The 16,402-nt window shown below is 38.5% G+C and overlaps 1 protein-coding gene across 4 annotated transcripts in view; it reads left to right on the top strand.

Moving 5' to 3' along the window:
• Window positions 1–16,402, top strand: part of MCTP2 (multiple C2 and transmembrane domain containing 2) — a 117,659-nt gene that overhangs the window by 77,842 nt on the left and 23,415 nt on the right. The window lies entirely within an intron of this gene.

The raw sequence follows: 16,402 nt of genomic DNA, 5'->3' as shown, positions 1-16,402 counted from the left end.
CTGCTCCCCCCTGGCTGCTGGTGGCAGTGCCTGTGCAATCCCCAGTTGTGGCTGCAGAGCTGTCAGGAGCACGATACCCGACACAAGTGGCTGCTCAGATGAGAAACAGGCTTCTCCAGACAATTAGAGGAGATGGTTTCACCCTTTTCCCAGCAATTTTTGCATTTCCACTATTATTCTTCCGGGGTTGAGGTGGAATACAATTTAAGCTTGAGATCCCAGACTTTGCTTTGCTGCAGCAGTTAAAATTCCTGGAATAGCAACAGTGTTATTGACGATGCTGAGAGACACACAGCAAAGTAAACACATGTTATTTCCAGCTCTTTCAAAAATGCAAGAACAAACAAGGACAAAGTTAATAGGGAAATAACCACTTTGAGCCTTGACAACACAATAAACAAGATTTAAAAAGCAAAGTTTGAAGCTTTGGAGTCAGGGTGAGATGGAGCTGAGCAGAGACCAGTACAAATATCCCTTTTAACTTAGAAATAGATGGATGGCCTTACATTTCCTGCTCAGGAGTTTTGGGGATTTGCTTCTTACCAGTGAAATGTTCCAAAATAAAAATAAAAGCACAACTATGTTTTGCATCTGAGGAGTCATTTCCTCTGTGTGTGGCTAACAAGGCATTTACCCTATATAGCAATTCCCTTGATTTTGGGGTTGGGGATCTTCCTCTTAAAATATGCTGTGCTGATATTTTTGAGGCTTTCTGTGTCATGTACTCAAAACTTGAATGCATCACATCAAAATGATTCCCTCTGCCCTGGTAACGAGAGAGACCTGAATCACTGCTTCTCAGTCTTTAATTGCATTTTGTTGGGTTTAATTGATGATAAAGCCTTTTAATACCTTGGCTGTGTGTGTTAAACTCTCTGTGGTCCAAGTATTTGGGCAGAAGAGCAGTCCTGATGTAGGATAAGCCTCTGTGCAGCTGGTCAGCAGGAATGTGTATGCAGGCATCCAGGAGAGAATTAAGGCAAAGAGAAGGAAATTCAGCTTTGTTATAGTATGTGGGTTTATCCCTAGAAGGTGTTGGTGCTATGGTAGCTGAATAGTACAGGTATCTGTCACTCTTCTAAACCAGATTGGAAATGTAGTTTTCATCTCTTTGGCTATTTAATGACAGCCCACAAAGTCAAGATCAAATGGATACAGTTTATCTAATAATAATAATAATAATAATAATAATAATAAAGGCAAATTAAAAAGGGCTCTTTCTAACTAAAACCTGAACTAACTGCATCCACAAATCCTTCTGCCTGCCTTTGTGCTCAAGGTGCAACCTGTTGGAGAACTCTGCTCAGTGCTTGCATTTCCAGCTAATTTGATAGCACCATTTATTTATTTATATTTACCTTTTTTTTTTTTTTTTTTTCCTTTTTTTCTGCCACAGAAGCTTTGCCATTTGTTTCGAAGCTGTCATTTTTATTAGTCTCCCTGGCTGATCTTTTTGGGCTCTCGTCAGGTGGTGTGTGTCCTCCATTGTCTGCCTGGTCTTGGCAAGCTGTAGGTCCTTTTATTGCCATATGACGTGGGCGTGCTTGCAGCAGTAGCCTGTAATTATACCCACCACAGGTGACAGTTACAAGAGTGCTTTGGTAATAATTTTAGCTGCCTGATCTGATGTTTATGAAGAGCAAACCCTCTTTGTGGTCTGGCTGGAGTTTGCTATATTGTGTTGTACTTTTGCCGTTTGATTTGTGAAGCCCTTTTTAATATTTTTTTTTTCAAATTTTTTATTTTTCCTTAATGTATAATGTCTTGTGTCTTGAAGTCCTGAAGTTTTGCAAAAGATTGCTGTTGATCATATGCTATTTTGTACTTCTCCTATTTATTTTTGCATGCCTTGTATTTATTTTGCTTTGTTCAACACAGTAAAATAATGCTCTTGCCTGTTGCTGGGTTTATTTGTATATTTAACATGCTGAACTCCTGTATCTAACGCCTCACTGGCAGATATTCTGTGTTCTCCCAACTGTGAGAGTAATCACACATTAGCATTTAATTATTTTTTTTATTTTTCTTTTTATTTTTTTTTTTTTACTTTTTTCTATTATTTAACTGTTTTAGAAAAGGTGAAAATCTCTCTCCAAGAAGGCAGCACTGGTTCCTTTATTCCCAACAAAATTGCAAAATTTAGATTATGTCAAAGGTGAATTTAGCTCATGATTTTTATGGTTATCTTACATTCTGACTTCAGGAATTTGCCACCAAAAAATTGGACAAGGCTGCTGTGCCCACTACCTGAAATCTGGCTTTTCTCTTGTGCTGTATTTCTTTTCTCAGTCTTAAATCCTTTAGAGGAACTTCAGATTAAAACCCTTGGGCATCTTCTGAATTTTTGATTCTTGTCACAAGATTCTGACTTGTAAGTCTTCTGAATTGAATGGCAGGTTGAAAACCAAGAGAAATTTATCTGCAATAATTTGCTGTCTTATCTGATCCCAAATAGATGATTTTCCATGTCAGGATCCAGTCATTTTCATTTTCCCAATTTGCCTGGTGCTTTTTCTGAAAGTTCACTTTATTCATAGACTAGAAATTGCATAAACAAAGATGAAATTAGTATTCTGAGTTGAATGAATGTTGCATCTGCGTGAGACTCATTAAACAGGAGTGTGAGACAGAAGCTACTTACCCACCACTATTGGAAATACCAGAATTTGAGAAGCTTATTTGTAAAATTCCCGAAGTTGGCATGGAGTTAGACTCTGCAAGCTGTATGGGAAAAACATACGGCTCAGCCCAAACAAACAAACAAAAAAGGCAGGAAAGCCATGGCTTGTAGGATGAGAAAGGTATATATAAGGAAGCGAAAATGCCATTGAAATTAAAAATTCTTATACTTAGTGTGCTCCTTTTTCCCCCCAGAGCCACAGGTGTACTGATTTTCTTTCAGTCAGCATCTGCTTGGGTTTGGCTCATTATTCACATTACTTTGACCTGACACCTCTCAGAAAGTGCTTTAAAGCACTCGGTTTTATAGGAAAATTTTAGACATTGACTATTATTTCCTATGCCATAAGTGGAACACCCCTGTCAGTATTTTTTTTTTCTCTTTTAATTTTTAAGAACGTAGGTTTTTTGTTTGTTTGTTTGTTGTTTTTAACACAAATGTAAGCTTAGAGCAACACTACATTCCCCTGAATCATAGAGGAAGTTTTTATTCTTCCAAAATGAGGGAATAAGTAGAGGCTCGTCTGTAGGTGGTTTAAATCACTATAACTCCTCTAGCTTGAGCAAACCTGTGTTATTTAACATCAGTTAAAAAAACTACATCTTAGTTTTGGGTAAAAAATCCTGTGTGAATAGAATTATCAGGTTTTCTGAGAGGAGGAAAAGCCTGTAGATGGCGATGGACCCTCAGGAATGAGCCAGCTCTGGCATTCAGGCTTTTGTCCAATTTTTTTGGCAGGTTTTCTTTCTCTTGCTTGAACTATTTTTTTTAAAAAAATTAATTCACCCTTTCTCTCAGTGCTAATGTAACACTAGTTGCAGAAATCGTGACAACTGGAAGAAATTTCCTATTTGAAGGTAATGCAACATTTTGGGTTTATGATGGAGAGATACACCTTGAGGGATTTCTCAAGGAGTTTTGCTTGTTGGGCTTTTTTTTTTTTTCTTTTTTCTTTTAAATAAGAGAGTTGGATCCTTTACAAGTTCTGAAATAAAAAGGGATTAGTGGAGAAGCTGCAGAGCAAATACACTTTTTTTAAAAGCCTGTTCTCATTGAGCTTTACTTTTCTTTATTAGCAACTAAGATGTTGCTAAGATGTGCTTTAACTTAGAGGTAATTCTTAAGTAAGCAGAAAGTTCTTGGGTTGTTTGAAGATAGCAGTAATAGTAAAAATACCTTAAATCAGGGTATGTCCCTTCCATTATTTTTTTTTTTTTTAATATTCACTTGGAAATAAACCTGGAGCAGTGGGATGACTGCAAAATCCCAGAAATCTGATTAAAAAAAAAAAAAAAAATCTGTGCTATTAATTATGTATAAATTTGACTGCTTCCACAGTAAAGGTTTGCACTGCAACCAATAACATCAATAGAGTTTTGATCTCTTCCCCAACAGCTTCATGAAAATTAAATCTCTTATTCTTAATTGTGGCATCCACGATGTACTCAAGCTTAGCAGGTTTCTTTTGGTGTTTTTCTGTGTGTGGGGTTTTTTTTATTATTTTCTAAAGGTAGTGCTGTGATTTTGAGAAGTGTTAATAAATATGTAAAACATGTAGTGTTTTGTACCAGTCTAATATGCTGATTTATTTTACCTTTAGCATTACCCCTGTAAAGTCAGCATGTTTACTGAGACATGAGTGCCAAAGGTGAGCAAAAGTCTTCACTAAAACAGCTTTTAACTACTTTGCTCGCCGAGGTTCAGAACTTTCTACTTTTGTTTTGGGAGAAGTCACTGTCTTCTGTACTTTCCTTCAGCTTTCATCTTTTAATGGAAGAGAAGAGCAGCACATCTCTGTATCAAAGCCAATTGTCAGCTTTCATTAGATGCATTCTATTGTTTGTTCAGATTAGAAATAACTGCATTACACTTTGACTTTGAAGGCTTGCTTGTTTTTAAATATACTGGGTATATGTGACCTTTTTGTCATTTGTGATGCACTTGGCTTGGCAAATTTGAGATACCCATTTCAACAGCAGCCAAACCTTTTTGTAATGCAGGTACTCCACAAAAAGGCACTTTTTGTTGGTCTAGAAAAGTAAAACAAAACCTGCTGCTAATGAAAACTATTAATAGCCTCATCTAAATATTTTTAGCCATGTGGGTACCTCAAATGCATTGCATGGTGGGGGAGAACCCCCAGGGCTGTGGGAGGCTGCAGCACCCATTTTTTAGCAGTGGGTGGGAATACAGTGAGCTGCTTTTATCCTCCCATTATGTTTTGGCCATTGGAGATGTGGCTTCTGTCAGAACATGATGGCAAGAAAGTCTAATTCCATTAAAAATTTGCACTAAGCAAATTTTCTTAAAATGTTTAGAATATTAAATGGGAAATGCATAATTGATACAGTGGTATTAGCTTTTTTTTTTTTTTCTAACTGAACATGCCCATCAGGAATGAGATGATGACTTGTTCTAGCAGTTAAGAAAACTTCCCCAGATACTTCCATGTACACATTTGGGAAAATTATTTGCAATGATATATTTCAATTTCCTTAATAAACTAGACCTGTCTTCCTAATTCCCTTTCCCTTAAGTCCCTCTGCAGGGGTTAAGAAATGAAGTATTTTGAAATTATTATCAGATAACTGTTTCTATGAATAAAAAACTAATCTAAGCTTTTTTTTTTTTTTTTAAGAAAAAAAAAATAGATTTATATTCCAAAGCTGGGAAATAAACAGTGGCAGTAGAAAGGAAATATGAGATTAATAAAAATGAAGACATTTTGCAGAGCTACTCTGGATGGTTTTAATCTTGTTTTGTTTCTTTTTTTTTTTTTTCCCTTTTTCTGGGAAGTAGTACTTCTGCAGCAGCATGCATTGCAATGAAAGCAATTCCTGCTTTCTTTCTTGAAAGTTGTAAGAATACTGGCAGAGCCCGTGGTCCTTTAGTGCCCAATGAATCCTGTCTCACACTCTGATACCTACAGTAAGACACACAGAGTGGCAATGAGATCAAATGCTCTGGTTAAAAAGCCTTAGGGAAGCATTATGTGTCTGAGGTCTGATCTATTGTCTGCGAGGTCGGAGAGTGTTAATGCACTCTGCAAAGATTAAACTCCCTCTCTAATTGCTCCAACACTTCCTTAAAGGATTTAAACAGTCAGGAAAGGTGATGCTCCTTGTCAATTTTTGTGTTCTGACAGCTGTTGAAGTTTATCTGTCTTTCCATGGAGACCACTAGATCATGCAAACCAAGTGGTGGCAAAAGCACAGACCCCGAATTAGGACTGAGAGCAATGAATGTTACTATTTACAACTATTTCAGCTTTTAAATACTGTAAGTCCTGAGAGCAGGGTTGCTCCTACATTGCCATGCCATTTACTTTTGGTTACAGGAGTTCCTGAAGTCCCATGAAAAGTTTTAACTGCTGAATTTGATGAGAAGTCACACTTTTAATTCAGAAGTGCTCACGTTGTGGTCTCCATCCCTTATTGCTGGGCTGGTGCTTCCCCAGCCCATCTCTGTGGGACCGAGCCCAGCACTCACAGCCACAGCTTCTTTATCCCAGGGCAGTGCCACACCTCAGCTGCTCTGAGGCACTCTGCTACTCACTCCCAGCATTTTCCTCTCTCACCAAGTCTGATGAGCATTTGAGTTCTCTTGGTCCATAAATCCTGGAACAAAAATTTACTCAGAAGGCTGGTAAAGCTCAAGGCAGGAAAGTTTTTCTGCTTCTGAACCAGAATGTCCACACTGACAAGTACCTGATTCCTGTCACTGGATTTTTTTTGAAGCAAAATAAAAATTTGCCCAGTGGATAAGAACCACTTAAAAGAATTGGCTTATTATTTGGCAGTCTAGATATTTGAAATAGCCTAGGTTTGCAAAGGATGCTGCTTTTGCTTGGAAAGTACTTTAAAGGCAAGGAATGGAAAAAAGGGTAAATGTTACTGAGAAAGGAGAAGCACGGCTCCACCCCAGGAGAACTTGGGAGGTTCAATATTTCTGCAACAAGGCTGTGGTATCCTCACGTTCACAGAAGGGCAGCATGACTGAAACAAGAGTGGAATTTGACCCATCTTTTTCAAAATGCCTGTTCCTGTTTCACAGACAGATGTGAGTGGGTCCTGTTTCACTGCAGCTCACACGACGTGACAGGTCCTGCCGACCAGAGAGCCATCCTGTAGTTATTTTTTCTGGTGGATCAGAAGCTTTTCAATTTGATAGTGTCTGTGTTTTTGCTAGTCTTGCAGCATCTAAATGTGTTGGTGTATCGAATCCATTTCACACTTAAACGTATAAATATGACCTATATAAATATACATATATTCAATGCCTCTTTTCTAGACTCTGAGCAGATGAGTAATACAGCTGTTCAAAGGAGAAAAGGATTTTTTCTTTCTTTCTTTTCTTTTTTTTTTTTTTTAAAGCCCTCTTGGCTCTGAATCGGAAATTGAGGAGCAGAATTCATCAAGTGTATTCTGATCGTTCTCAGATGGGTAGTTCCTCCTTCCCTTCCTGCATAGCATGTTCCTTTGCACTGTTGCTATATTACATGAAATGTTTCATCTGTATATAAAAATTAAAAATTCAAACAAAAATCTGGCCCACATGAAGAACAGGCCCTTTGGGCATATGGTTCATTATGCATATTCGTTTAATTACTAAAACACTTGGGATGTCTCTACTGCCCTTGCTTTCAACTTGTAAAGTTGGATCTGTTCTGCAGCACAGAATATGTTGAACAGGCATGTGTCATAAAGGACTTCAGTTTTCTCCTACTTCAAACTCTATATAATGTTCTTGGCTGAATCGTTAGAATTTACTGATTATTAGTTCAATCCACTGCATCAAAACAGCATTTTGGGATCTCTTTTCTCTTAACACCTTCTCTAACCCCAAAAAAGCAAGTTTTACAGTGGTTCAGAGTTGTGTTTAGTGTTGAAGTAATGTGAGACTCAGGATTTAGATTTCAGGCACATTCCCACAAAGCACCTAAAGCTGCATGTTGAAGCTGTATAACTTTTATTAGCTAGGAAGGGATTGCTGTGATAGTGTGACTTTAATTGATTTTCAGGGCAAACAGGTGGTGATGGTTTAGGCATCCCCCAGTCTCCTGCCATTCCTAATTTGGAGTTGCACATATAACAGCTTTATTAAAATAAACAATCTTCTCGCTTTAGTTTTACCTGAACAGCTGCCTGAAATTGTGGGAGTCTTGCAATTTTTATTTATTTTTTTTTTATTTTTTGTTAAAAAAGATTTTTCTGTGTTTTAAAAAGCAACCTGCTACAGGTCTGCTAGTAGAAAATCTCTATTACATAGTCATGCTGTCAATATACAGGGGGTGTTTTTGTGTGTCACTGCTGTTAGCTTACAATGGTAACATATCCAGGGTATAATTACAGTGAGCCTCAGTCAGCTTCATGCATTTGTTCTGTAATGCAGCAATTTTGTCACACTGCAGATTATGAACCTGCTGGAATTGTTTAAGTGTTGTGCAGTCACACTGCTCCTGGTGTCCTGGGTGTGTGTCAGGGCTGGGGCTCAGTTATGAACTGCATTTCTGCTCTTTGCTGTGGGAAATCTATCCCAGGAAGATGAAGAGACTTCCTGGGCTCTGGCACGGGGCTGTGTTGGGGAATCCCAGTTTAAGGACAGAGAATAAATAATCTGGGATTCTTTGTCTGAAAGGATATAATCTCACTGCTTTATATGTACTTTAGAGGTGCTTTTCTGGGTTTGTGGTTGTGATTTACTGGTTTGTTGGTTTGGGATATTTTTTAAATTTTTTTTTTGTTGTTGTTCCTTTGCTCTGTTTCAGTCTAGAAATGTTTTTTTTTAGGACTGGAGGTTTTGGAAAAGAGGGTACCAGGCAGTCTTGTACCAATGGTGTTACGATCATCTATTCCTCTTTTGACTGGGTTTACTGCCACGTTCTACAAACCTGTTTTTTGATTTTTTCTTTTTCCCCTTGTGCCATAGATGAAAATGTCAGGGAAGTAACCTTATGTGTGATTCTCATTGAACACAATCTAATTTAACATGTTTCCTTTATTAGAGAGCTCTTTTCCCCTTATTCAGCTCTAATTTATATTATGAACGTGAAGGAGGAGTCATTAAAGTGGTTTAAACATATCATTTAAGACTCCCATTTGTTACCAATTGGAACCCAGTTGGGAGCCCAAATTTAAGAGCACTTCCACCACCACTCCTTCCACTGCTGAACAATTACGTCACCATCTGTCCCTTGCTGCTAATGTTTCTCAAAATGTTAACAAATACATCTCCAAATAAGTGGACATTTATCACCTTAGCTAATGATAATTTTTTCCATGACACTTTTAAGGTGTTCACCTTATCCAGAATAACTAAAATTTGCCTACACTTTTTGCTTTCTTTAAATAGCACAAATATTTTTTTTTTCTGATGCTTTTTGGAAGAATTATTTACTTTAAGATCAGGTTTTTAACTTGCATAATGCCTGTCTTCCCTGCAAACAGATTATAACTTTGTGTATGGGAATAATTCCAGAGCTATGACCCTGCTGAAAAACAAACCAAAACATTAGAATTAAAAAATTAGCATTTAATTTATCTACAATGTAAAACAACAGATGCTTTTTTTTTTTCTTGCATGTCACCCCCTCTTTGTTTTGGGATCTTCTCCAGTCACCTTGGTCTGTGATAGTAACCCCTTTAGAAATAAATAGCATGCAGATTTATTCCCCTGGCCCATCCCCAGAGGATTACCCCCAAACATAGAAAACTGCTGTAATTTTTCTTTTTTTTTTTCCTCTTTTTTTTTTTTTCTGATTTTAAGCTTTATTGCTTGAGGGTCTTAACTGTATTTTACTTGGCACAGGAAATGTAAAATACGTTAGATAAAAGCATGAGAGAAAAATTAGACCAGTCAGCATGTTGGCAAACAGCTATTTCTTCAGTGTCTGCCGCCTAAAAGGATTTGAAATCTTTTACTCTAAAACTGTTGTACGTACATAAATATAGAACCCAAAACTCGTGTTGTAGCTGATTCTGTTTTAACCTCTTTTAGGGATTAGGGATAAAGTAGGAGCCACAGGAAAATTGGGCAGGGGCACCCACTGGACTCGTGGGCATTTGCTTTGGGGGTTAAATGCACGTATTTTAGAGGGCAGAGGTGGCACCCCTTCGTGTTGGAAATTATCATCCACACTGACCAATGTGCCAGGTAATTGTCAAATAGCTGGAATGCAATATAGAAATCTTAACTCACAAGCAGACTTTACAAGTGATAAGTTCCGTGAAATAAATTTAGACTGAGTGCCTCTTCCCTGACTTCCTCATTACAGAAATAAACCCATGGATCTTGGTTCCACTTTTCTAGGCTGGGTAACCTCATTAACATAAAGAAAATAATCAGAATAAAAGAAGACCGTCACTTTTTAATTAGCTTCGCTTTTGTTTTGCTGTTATCTCTTTCTGATTCCAGGCATTGTTATGAGTAGGGGATAAATCCATTGAACGTGTTAATGACAACAGTAATTCAGGCTCAGAGTGGGGACATTTTGTAAGTGTTTGCAGTCTTGAGTGTAGCATCCCAACCTTCCCTGATGGAGCTTCCGACGGCAGTGTCCCAAGAGGATGGTGGAGAACAGATTGCAATATTGTCAGCTCTTCTGATTCCTCTGCGACTTTTGCAGAACATGCTTCTTCTTAAAGCACTATTTCTTAAGAGTCCTGTGATTGCACATGAATCACAGCTTTCATTTAAAACACAAATGAGTCTCTACTTCCTACCAGCAGCAGAGAAAATGAGATCCCCCTGAAGAGTCTAAATCAGGCAATGACAAAAAAGGCCCTAACACATATTGACTTAAACAGTATGAGTTTTTTCACATGTTTTTGGGACTATTTTTGTTGGTTTTGCATATCTTTTTTTTTTTGTTGGGAGTGGGGAACATTGTTTTTTTTTTTTTCTTTTGCTTTTGAATATTTGGTAAAATTGCAACCATGCTGATCACAGTTCCCATCCACCACAGGTTTTATTCTTTTATTCCTTTTTCTTCTCGAATCCTCACACGATGTAAATTGTCAAGAACAAGTTGGGTACCTCCCAACAAGTTGGGGCCCCCTTTCCCCCCTTGAGCCTCATCCTGGGCCATTCACTCAGCAAGATGCAGCTGGGAAAAGAAGAGTTGGGATGTGGATATGGCAGCAGGACATGGCTTCGTGTCATTTAGCCTGTGCAGAAAACTGGGTTGGGCAAACATGGCCTGTTGTTTGTAATCCAAAGCATTACCTGAGGAAAAAACCCATTAGGTTGTTGCACATGGTAACAACTTGTGCAAACATCTCCTTTATTTCTACTTCTCGTTCTGTGCAGTCACGTTAGGCAGACTGAGGGTTTTTTGGCGCACATTTTGATTCTTTGGTTTGGCTTTTGGGATGCTTAGGTGGATTTCTTTTGTTTTTGGATTCTGGTTATGCTTACACTTGGCTTCAAAGAGCTTTTTGCCTTGTGGTACACCCTTAAAAAATTAGTAAGTTGTACACTGGTGTGTGGAGCAATGCAGAGATAATTTGTAATGTGGCATAAATATTTAAAGCCTTCTATTCCTTCAGGTCATTTTTGATTTTGGTCGTTGCCGTTCAATACAGCGCACGTTCCGCGCCGCCGTTGAGATGCTCTGCGTTCTTCTGCCGGGGACACAAAAAACAAATTGAATCTAAAGTAAATAGGTTTCTTCTGCCAGTGCTGGTTTATTTAAGTATAATTTCTCTTCCTGCCACGTTCTCCATTACTGCATTGCAATGAGGGAGAGACTCTGCTCAGAGCTGACCCTCCTTGAGCTCCAGCTTCCTGGCTGTGAAGTGCAATGAGAGCAGGCTCTGAGGTGAGGGAGCATCAGGTGGATGTGGGAAGGAGAGGATCAGTCACAACGACTCTGGAATGCATCTTTGGAAGAGGATCTTTAGTGGGAAATACATGCTACATGGTTTTCTCAACCTTTTTTTTTTTTTTTTTTTTACTGTGCTTTGAGGTTATAGGGGGGGTATTAAGATAATTTGATTTATTTTTAATGGCTTATTTTTTTTTAATTCTCTCACTATTCCATGGAAAGCCAACCCAAGAGCACAAGCCTCATTGCTGCACTCCCATCAGTCTGGGCCCTCCCCAGGCATCCTGATTTTTGTCAGTGAAGGCTCAGCACTGCTGTGTTCCTGCATCCATATTGCCCATATCTGGAAGAGATGGCTCCATATGCATAGCTATATATGCACATATGCACAAATGTACTGCTCTCTGTGAGTGTGTTCATTCTCTCCTCTACTCTTGTCCTCTCCCTGTCTAAGGGCAGGAATAAGTATCTGTCAGAAATAATTTGTTGTCGACAGGCTTATTGCCTCCAAGGGATTCGAGTGCCCTTTTGGGGAGCCAGTATCTTATATTATTGTCTAATATCCTGTATTTTGTTTGGAGCAGAGGGACTTAAAGCTTAGAAACCCCCCCCAAAATAGAGAATTCATCCCTGAATATTTATTCTCAAAATTTTCTCTTTTTTTTAGAGTTCATTTGAATGCATACATGGTAACTTGAAACTTGTGTAGCCCAGAAATAAATTAAAAATACAGAATTCCTCTCCCCTGTGAATAAGGGAGAGCACATCTTTTTGTCCCAAATTAAATGCACTGATTTGTTTTAGTTTAGTTTAGTTCAAAACAAAACTTGGAGGTTCACAGCAGTATCAGCCTGAGTTTTTCTCCTGCCTTCACGAGTTACACAGAATGTGTTTATAAATCTCAAGGAAACTTTTGATGAAGCTGTTGGAAGTTTAGAGTTCAGTTAAATTGTGGCTTTTGAAACTTGGAGCTTCAAACAATATTTTTCACAGCTCTGCTGATGAGGCATTTCATTAGCATTGGAGCCTACACTGGCCAAGAAAATAACTTTTTACCATAGGTTCCTTGCATGCATTTAATCTCCTTTCACTTTTATTTCTTCCATCTGATGGAATGTAACACTCTCCTCCCATCACTGGTGTTGTTCAAGAGTTATTCTGTCACACAGCACAGCATCCCTCTCTGCACCTCAAAGGCTTGCCAGGTCAAAAAGAACCTGTTAATTTTACACTTAGAAAAATTGTAATTACTGTGTAGAAAAATGACGCAGAAAATCCTATCTTACGCTAGGTTTCTAAGCCTCTTAAAACTGTTCTATCCCATGACTGTGGGTTTGCTGGTGACAAATGTTTTATGGGCATATTTTAGTAGACACCCGTCTAAAATCTGGTCTTAATAGTCAGATGCTAAATTGGAACCAGAGCGGCAGAAAAACCAGATTTGAAACGTGTTTCTAAGGGTTTGTTTTTACTTTCAGTTGAGGCTGCCTTCTCTCATCTTTTGTACTGCTGTCAAAAGGGCCACTCTCATGGTTGTTCAAACTCCATGCTTCTTGACAGGAACAGTTGGACCCCTCTTCAATGATTTTCAGATGAAACAGCTTCCAAACCTCCAGAGCTTTAACTTGTAGTTATTAGGCCCTTTGAAATAGCAACACATTAATCAGCTGAAATCAAGTGGTCCTTTCTCCAAGGCTGTGATATTGCTGTTGTCTTTTAGGTAGAGCTCTAGTCTAAATATTAGTTTCAAGAGCTCTTTTTTTTTTTTTCCTTTCCCTCTACATAGGTCTATCTCATTCCTGTTTCTATTTTGATCATTGTTTTAGAATGCTGTGAATTAAAGTGCTCACTTCTATAATAGGCTTTTATACTCTCAAATTGCATTAAAAGGAGTACTGTAGAAAACTCGCTTCTACTACATTAACTCTTAGTTTAGAAATTGGCTGCTGTGCTTTTAACTTTTCCCATTCACAGTGTGAAGTCCAGCAGAAAAAGTATCAATTATGTAACAGATTATGTCTGACAGAACTTTGTCTAACGAGAAACATTGAAAAAAGAAATGGTTTGTTGAAACTGGATCATTTGAATCAGGGCCATGGTTTGTGGCTTTCTGACTTCTGTGGCACTGGGAAAGTGATCTGAACCTGCTAATGGATTCCCTTGCTAGTTTATCTATTAGGCAAAAGGCAGACTGGGGATGACAAGAAATCAGGAAGATACTCTTCCTTGCATTAGCCGTTATTTACATCAGCAGCTGAAGCATTCTTGAGTTTTGGCAAAAAAAAATTGATAAAGTAATTTAGGGAGCATCATTCAAGACCTTCTCCCAGGCACAAAGTATTACTTTATGAGGAGAGAGTAAAAGCATGCGTGATTAAGGACCTTGTCATTTGGAGAGTGGGATCTGTGTCACAGGACTGCTGGTGCTGTGGTCAGTGTCAGGGAGCTGCCTGAAAGCTGATAAAACAGGACATGGGCCTGCTTGGGATCTGCTTTGAAAACTGATGCTGCAGAACTACTCAAAAGGCTGTTAGAACAACAGAAATATTTCTATTCGCTCTATAAACACACTCTGAACTTTAATTATGTACTGTATGTTCACAGCAATCATTTCCCATACCTCCGAGGCTAAATAATTTCTGAATAGCTAAATCAATTTGTCTTGTGTCTGTGTCGTGTCACAGTAATGAAAGTTCCCTGTACTGTGGCAACAGCAGCAAAGCAGCTCTTGTTAAGGAGATGTGGGAGCTCTATCAAAGCTTCACTGTCTGAGATATAACTCAGCAGCTGATTAACCAGTCAGCATTAGAAAGGAAGAGACAGCATGCCTCAGCTACCCATTGAGCCTACAGTGAGATTTTGTAATTAGGTTTGAAGTTTTGTTTGAGGTCTGCAACTTAATAATACACAAAATGTACTGTAAGATCTAAAATCACCAAGGTCTTGGTTTCTTAACTTGCCTGAGTGACCTGTGATTGCAAGGTTGTGTTGCACTTGCAGCCGAGCAGGGTGATGTTCACATAGGATGGTGACAGATGCACTAAAATTGGGTCAAGTCCTGCACTTGAGTGAATGAAGAGAGGTTCTTCAAGAGCTTCATTGACTCCTTGTAGGACTTTGCCTGGCTGGCTGCTGCTGGGGCCTTTTTGCTGCATCAGGAGAAGGCTGAGTTTGCTTGTAGCCCAGGGAGGTGGTGCAAAGGCAACCCCTTCCCATGGGCTACAGCAAATGTTTTGAATTAATATCTGGAAATAAGAATTTATATTAAAGGAATTTACATAAGAATCAGATGTATATTTATATGTATGTCTTTTTTTTTAATCTGTGTGTACCTGAGAAAGATACCTGTGGATTTATGTGCAATAACAGGTCCTTGTTCTTTGGAGTGACATTTAGGGTAGGACAGAAGCTGTTATCACCTTCACTTTGTCTTAAAAGACAAGCATATAGTCATCCAAGGGAGTTGGAATAGCTTCAGAGGAACTTGTTCAGGTTAGAAATTTTCATTTATGGGAGATGTTTTAACTGGGAATATCAAAATTATTGAAGGCTTTATTAGCTAAAGTTATGCAAGACTCCTGTAAGACAAGTACCAATTCTTGGCCTGGATTCATGTGTTTCTGTTGCCTTGCTTACATACTAAATGTGGCTGTGTGAATCATTATCACTTCTAATTTTTTAGTATGTTGAAAAACAGGATCAAAAAGGGAAAAAAAAAAACCTCAAAACCAAATCGTCTTCCACATTCCTGTGCTGCAAATCAATAGCATGAGGATATATTGCCTGGATGTCAGCCCATTTTATAAATGAATATATCTCAGAGATTGCTTTACTGGCCAACAAATGCCAAGAACAGGATGACAGTCTAATTCCTTGCATAGCAACAGCTAACATGAAATCAGGTACACTCCAGAAAATGCAAGTGCTGTTTGGGCAAGGTTATGCATACAGGCATTGTTTCCTGGTTTATGTTTGGCCCATGGTAGGTATTAACTTGCCATTTGTCTGTCAGACAAGTCTTTTTGTTTAAAAAGTTAAAACAGCTGCTGTTTTGTGAGGGTGTAATTTCTCACACTGCTGAATGCAATGGGAAGTGCTTCTTTGGTACAATGTGGTTACACTTTCAGGTCCATAACACAATATACATTGCCATAAAAATTCCCATTCTACAACTGCCAGCATTGTCTTTATATGTACTATTTGACAGGCCAAGGATGAGAGGAGGTGGAAGTTTAGCTTCCTCATCACCCATAGAGTTTTCCCTTTGTTGTTGGAGATACTTTTACTGGATCTGACTCATTTCCACTTACCTGTATTATTCTAAAAATGTGATTGTTGTTTCTGATCAAACCAACCTCTTCTGGAGGAGGAAAAATCGGAAAAATCAGAAAAATGTGTTTGTGCCATGTCTTTGAAGGAGATTGCTTAAAATAGCTTCAAGTTGCTACCAGCATTAGGCAGTTCTTCTGGAAACACTATGTATGTAGTAGAAAAGGAAATGGGATCACAACATACATTTTATGGCAGTTCTGGATTTAGTTTATTAACTTTGCATTGCCAACCTCTCCAAGTTTGCAGGTGTTGTTGGTACTTGTAAGATAGGATTGCAGTTTGGCTTGTAACATTTTTTTTTTAATCCTATGTGCTTTTTAGATTCCCATCATGTTATTTGTGTGTTTTGCCATTCCAGTTTGGCTTCTGGTTTTGCTGCTAGTGGGTTTTGTCAGATACCAGTCCAAACACACAGACTAATACTGGTTTTTAGGAAAAGAGACTCCAAAGAACCAGTGAAATCAGAATATGCTGTGCTGACAAATGGCAAGAGTATGAGAACGGAGACTAGGCTGACTGGATCCCTTTCCAAAATAATGCATCATGTGCAGCCTAAGGCCTTGCCT

This window comes from Pseudopodoces humilis, chromosome 16, assembly GCF_049639895.1.
Source record: "Pseudopodoces humilis isolate 2021_Gansu_Grassland_sample_001 chromosome 16, ASM4963989v1, whole genome shotgun sequence".
Classification (NCBI taxonomy): Eukaryota; Metazoa; Chordata; class Aves; order Passeriformes; family Paridae; genus Pseudopodoces; species Pseudopodoces humilis.
This window is presented reverse-complemented; position numbering and strand designations above follow the sequence as displayed.